Here is a 6,275-nt window from a genome sequence, read left to right as displayed (position 1 = left end):
CAGGGATGGTCTAGATAATACTTAGTCATGCCTTGAGTGCAGGGGACTGGACTAGGTGACCTCTCAAGGTCCCTTCCAATTCTATGATTCTAAGGTAAACCTGCTCTCCAGTTTAGGCTTTGCTGCATCTGCAGCGATGGACTTCCATCTAGTAATGCAATGAGGATTTTCTTATCTCTGGGTAAATGTATGGGCTAGGTTAACATCAGCTATAAAACCTATGGGTCTAATTGTATCCCCAGAGGTAGAAATCCATTGATTTCAATGGGGCAGGATCAAACCCTAAATTCTTCAGAACAGCAATAATCAGGGACAATAGAAATCAATGCTGATTTTGATTTTTCTACTGGGTCCAACCTATCTCTTAATCTCCGTAATAGGGTTGGCAACTTTCTAATCACACAAAACTGAACATCCCTGCCCTTCCCCTTCCCCAAGGCCCTCATCCCTTCTCCCCCCCCCCTTGCTCCATCCCTCCTCACTCGCTCTCCCCCTAGGGTTGCCAACTTTCTAATCCAGGAGTGAGCAATAATTTTCACAGGGGGGCCAGTCCATGAATTCTGGTAAGTCGTCATGGGCTGCACAGTTCTACTATATTAATGGAGGGGGTGTGGGGTCTGGGAGGGAGTTTGGGTGCAGGAGGGAGGTCTGGGCTGGTGCAGAGTGTTGGGGTGTGGAAAGGGGTGCGAGGTGCAGGCTCTGTCTGGAAGGCGCTTACCACAGGTGGATCCTGGCTGGCGGTGCAGCAGGAGCTCAGGCAGGCTCCCTGCAAGCTGTGGCCCCACACTGCTCCCGGAAGCAGCCAGCTGCTGCTGGCATGTCTCTGTGCATCCTTTGTGGGGATGGGGGCAGCAGGTTTCCATGCACTGCCCACACCCACAAGCACCATCCCCACAGCTCCCATTGGCTGATTTCCGGCCAATGAGATCTATGAGGACGGTGCTGGGGGCGGGGGCAGCGCGCAGAGCTGCCGCCCCTCTCCCGCCAGGGGTGCGCACAGACATGCCAGCAGCAGCCGGCCGCTTCTGGGAGCGGCATGGGGCCATGACTGACACGCAACCTGCCTGAGTGCCCCGCTGCGCTGTGGGACTTTTAGTGGGCTGCGTTCAGAGATCGCGAGGGAGCAGAGGAGGCTGGACAGAAATGTTAGTCATGGTGGGCTGCACAGAAATGTTAGATGAGCCGGATCCGGCCCACAGGCGATATTTTACCCACCTGTTAATCCCACAAAACCAAAAACCCTAGGCTCTGGGGTGGGGCCAGAAATGAGGGCTAGAGAAGGGGATAGAGAATAAGACTGAGAATATATTATTGCCCTTATATAAATCGATGGTACGCCCTCATCTCGAATACTGCGTACAGATGTGGTCTCCTCATCTCAAAAAAGATATATTGGCATTAGAAAAGGTTCAGAAAAGGGCAACTAAAATGATTAAGGGTTTGGAACGGGTCCCATATGAGGAGAGATTAAAGAGGCTAGGACTCTTCAGCTTGGAAAAGAGGAGACTAAGGGGGGATATGATAGAGGTATATAAAATCATGAGTGATGTGGAGAAAGTGGATAAGGAAAAGTTATTTACTTATTCCCATAAAACAAGAACTAGGGGTCATCAAATGAAATTAATAGGCAGCAGGTTTAAAACAAATAAAAGGAAGTTCTTCTTCACGCAGCACACAGTCAACTTGTGGAACTCCTTATCTGAGAAGGTTGTGAAGGCTAGGACTATAACAGAGTTTAAAAGAGAACTGGATAAATTAATGGTGGTTAAGTCCATTAATGGCTATTAGCCAGGACGGGTAAGGAATGGTGTCCCTAGCCTCTGTCTGTCAGAGGATGGAAATGGATGGCAGGAGAGAGATCACTTGATCATTGCCTGTTAGGTTCACTCCCTCTGGGGCACTTGGCATTGGCCACTGTCAGTAGACAGGATACTGGGCTAGATGGACCTTTGGTCTGACCCGGTACGGCCTTTCTTATGTTCTTATGTTCAGGGTATGGGAGGGGGCTCCAGACTGGGACAGGGAACTGGGGTATGGGAGGGAGTGAGGGCTCTGACTGGGGATGCAGGCTCTGGGGTGGGGCAGGAATGAGGGGTTTGGAGTGCAGGAGGGGGCTCCAGGTTGGGGGGTGGGGGCCGAGGGATTTGGAGTACAGGAGGGGGCTCTGGGCTGGGGCAGGGGGTTGTGGTGCGGGGGGGGGGTGAGGACTCTGGCTGGGGCTGCAGGCTCTGGGGTAGGGCTGGGGATGAGAGGTTTGGGGTGCAGGAGGGGGCTCTGGGTTTGGGGGGGCCTAAGGGCTGGGGCAGGGGGTTGGGCCTCGGGTCTGGGGCGCAGGCTTACCTCGGGTGACTCCTGGTCAGCGGTGCTTTGGTGCTAAAGCAGGCTCCCTGCCTTTCCTGGCACCGCACTGCGCCCCAGAAGCAGCCAGCAGGTCCAGCTCCTAGGTGGGGGGTGGGGCAGAAGGCACCGGGCGCTGCTTTCGCCCACAGGCACTGTCCCCACAGCTCCCATTGGCCGCGGTTCCCGGGCAATGGGATTGCAGAGCTGGTGCTCAGGTCAAAAAGACAATCCAGGGTCCTAGGAACATCACCAAGTGGGGGCATGTATTATGCAGGAAACCCTTCTCCAAATTGGGGTAGGCAGCTGGGGTCTCCCACAGAGCAGCAAGGTCTGCTTTGGGGATGGAGTCAAATGACTTTCTCCACGGCTCTGCTGGCTGCTGTACCTAGTCTGGTGTGTGCTGTCTACAAACTCAAGCGAACATCACACTTGGGTGGAGTTTTTCTTTGCATCTATGAGTCCAGAAACATAATAAACCTGAAATCCTGATATAGTCACATGGCTCTGGGAGTTGGGTCCCTAAGGCCATGTCTATGGTACCTATGCCTTAATCTGATGTTTATTGTGGTAGTGTCTAGTGGCTCCAGTCAGGAATGGGGCACTGTTCTCTTAGGCACTGCACAATCACAAGATAAGAGGTAGTTCCTGCCTGTTGAGTTTACAGTATAATATGAGAAAAGAAGTGACAAGAATGAGAAAAACAGAAGGAAAGAAGTAGAGAGGGTAATGAAAATAAGATCATGTGGTTACTTAGCTATTGCATAACTCAGTAGTTACAGATGGTTCCAAACAATCTTCATTTTTTTCCCAGTAAATGAAATCACCTCTCTTGAACAACCAAACCATAACTGATTAGCTGATTTGTTGCAGGAATCACATGGGTCTTGAGCTGGGATCTGTAACTGCCCTTCCTGTTATTGGATCAGACTTAATTATTTCCTGATCATAAACTTCACTTTACCCCAGTTTTAGGGGGGGACAGTAATAAATGTCTCATGTATCCTGATAATCCAGATATTCAATTACTTGCACATTCAGAATATTCAGCTTTGTATTATGGAATGTCCTTGCACATCAATGAAACATAAGGATTGTAACAGGAATGTCAGGCCACATTAGGTAAGCACAAGCTATGACCATCGCCTGGTCATTTGGAAGAGAGCTGGTGCTCTCAGGCCGTTCTTCATCAAAATTGGTCCCCCTGTTCTCCTCTCCCCAGCAGTTTCAGACTGGAGGATATTTGCGTAAAAAGATTTTATTCACTGTACCTACAATCTCATCCCAGTTTGGGACATTACAGTCTCCTCCAGACCGACAGTTTGTGGTGTCGCTAATAGTACTGGGAGCATGCACCAGAGTGGGAGCTGTGTCAAACTCTTGAGGGCTGCAGAGTAGGTTCCCCTTTCACCAGCCCTGTTCCACTGACCAGTACAGAAAGGGGCAGAGCCACAGACCACCTCTACCTGGCTGCTTTGGGGGTTCTAATGATGTTCTGGATACTGGATATTCCCACTGCACCAGGAGTTCAAGGACTGAGACTTCCGTTGCCTCTTGCACAGATGCATAGAGGGTGTTCTTTGCACCCTGCCGTGCTTGCCACCACCCCCCGTAGACCCTGCCAGGCTAGCAACAATCCATGCTCAGAAGCCCCTATTTCAATCTTAAAATATTGCCAGATATAAAATATCATTACAAATCTTTTTATGAGCACAAATATTTCTAAACCATAAATTATTCAAAATTGGAGAAGTCCCTTCCTCTGGAGTGTTTCCTTTTAAAACAGAAGTAGTTCTTTTTATACCTGCATGGAGTTTCACTTCCCTCATAAACTGATTTGATACTGGATTAACTGTAACATGGGTCATATGAGACGCAATAAAGCGTTTCTTGTTTCAGTGGCATGTGAGCTAGATTTGTTCAGTCTCAGGTTTAGGGGCTGGAGGGAATACTAAGTGTACAACACTGCCTTGTCATGTGTTTGTTAGCTCAGAATCAGATCAAACTAAAAGCTAATTAGTATGGATTATCCACTTCATGTGGCTAACTGGTTGGTCCACATACCCTGTGATTCAAGGCAAATACTATCCAAGTGTAGATGCGATTTCAGATTAACTGAATTGAATACCACCCTTGTGCCCTACATACCCTAGACTCCAAGGCTGGGATCTACAAAGGTACATAGGTGCCTAAATCTCAGATTTAGGCACCTAAGTCCCTGTTTTAGGCTCCACTGTGATCCATAAAACTCAAACTCAATTGGTACCTAAGTTTTCATGCTAAAAGTTCCCTCATCACCTAAGTTTCTGCCTCATGTGCACTGCAGGAGTACAAACAGCTCAGTGCTAGCAGGACTGAGCCCAGGGAGAGCTGCCAAAGACTAGGGGAGCTAAGAAGGAGCTCCTGGCTGACTGTGGGGACCAAGTAAGGACTGAGCCCAGAACCTAGCCAGACCAAGTGAGGGTACCACGATGGGTCCTGTTGGTCTGCTTAGAGACTGAGCCCAGGAAGGGCTTCCAAAAAGGACACACCAACTAGGGTACCGTGATGGGCCGCGTTGGACTGTTTAGAAGACAGTGTCTCCGGGAAGGAAGCCTTGGCAGTATGGCCCTATACCCGGGCTGTGAAAAAGAAGTTAGAGACTGTATACCTCGGAAGGGGTTTGTTTGGTCCATCTACAGACAGTGTGTGACTCAGCTAGATGGCTGAGTCACTGAAGACCTGCCAAAGAAACAATCAGCCAAGGAGGCTCTCGTGAGAGGTGGGTGCCACCCCCATTCCAAACAGAGAAACATCAGACTCACACCCGGCCAGAAGGGGGCACTCTCACTGGAGTCTGTTTTTGAAGTTTTTTTGTTGTAATATTGCGACCTATCCTTGCAATAAAGCCCGTTGCCAGCTCTGTCCACATATCTATTCAAGGGACACCATCATAGGACCTAATCACATCAGCCACACTATCAGAGGCTCATTCACCTGCACATCTACCAATGTGATATATGCCATCATGTGCCAGCAATGCCCCTCTGCCATGTACATAGGCCAAACCGGACAATCTCTATGTAAAAGAATAAATGGACACAAATCAGACGTCAAGAATTATAACATTCAGAAACCAGTTGAAGAACACTGCAATCTCCCTGGTCACTCGATTACAGACCTAAAAGTCGCAATATTACAACAAAAAACTTCAAAAACAGACTCCAACGAGAGACTGCTGAATTGGAATTGATTTGCAAATTGGATACTATTGAATTAGGCTTGAATAAAGACTGGGAGAGGATGGGTCATTACACAAAGTAAAACTATTTCCCCATGTTTATTCTTCCCCCCTACTGTTTGTTCCTCACACCTTCTTGTCAATTGCTGGAAATGGGCCATTTTGGTTACCACTAAAAAAAGTTTTTTTTCTCCCCTGCTGGTAATAGTTCACCTTAACTGATCACTCTAGTGTGTATGGTAACACCCATTGTTTCATGTTCTCTCTGTGTGTGTATATCTATATCTATATCTATATATCCTCCTTCTATATTTTCCACTGCATGCATCTGATGAAGTGGGTTTTAGCCCACGAAAGCTTATGCTCAAATAAATTTGTTAGTCTCTAAGGTGCCACAAGTACTCCTGTTCTTTTTGCAGATATAGACTAACACGGCTGCTATTCTGAAACGTGTAATTTGTCTAAGTAATTTTTAACTTGTTCTTTCTCTATTTTAGCCTCTGATCCTACCTCATTTTCACTGGCATTCACTATGTTAGACGTCCAATCACTCCTAACCTTTCTGGTGAAAATCAAACCAAAAGTCATTTAGCACTTCTTCTGCCATTTCTACATTTTCTGTTATTTTTTTTCCCCCTTATTGAGTAACAGGCCTATCATGTCCTTGGTCTTCCTCTTGCTTCTAATGTATTTGTAGAATGTATTAGTGACTTGTCCT

This window comes from Malaclemys terrapin, chromosome 1, assembly GCF_027887155.1.
Source record: "Malaclemys terrapin pileata isolate rMalTer1 chromosome 1, rMalTer1.hap1, whole genome shotgun sequence".
NCBI classification, from domain to species: Eukaryota; Metazoa; Chordata; order Testudines; family Emydidae; genus Malaclemys; species Malaclemys terrapin.
Note: the sequence above shows the minus strand (reverse complement) of the source record.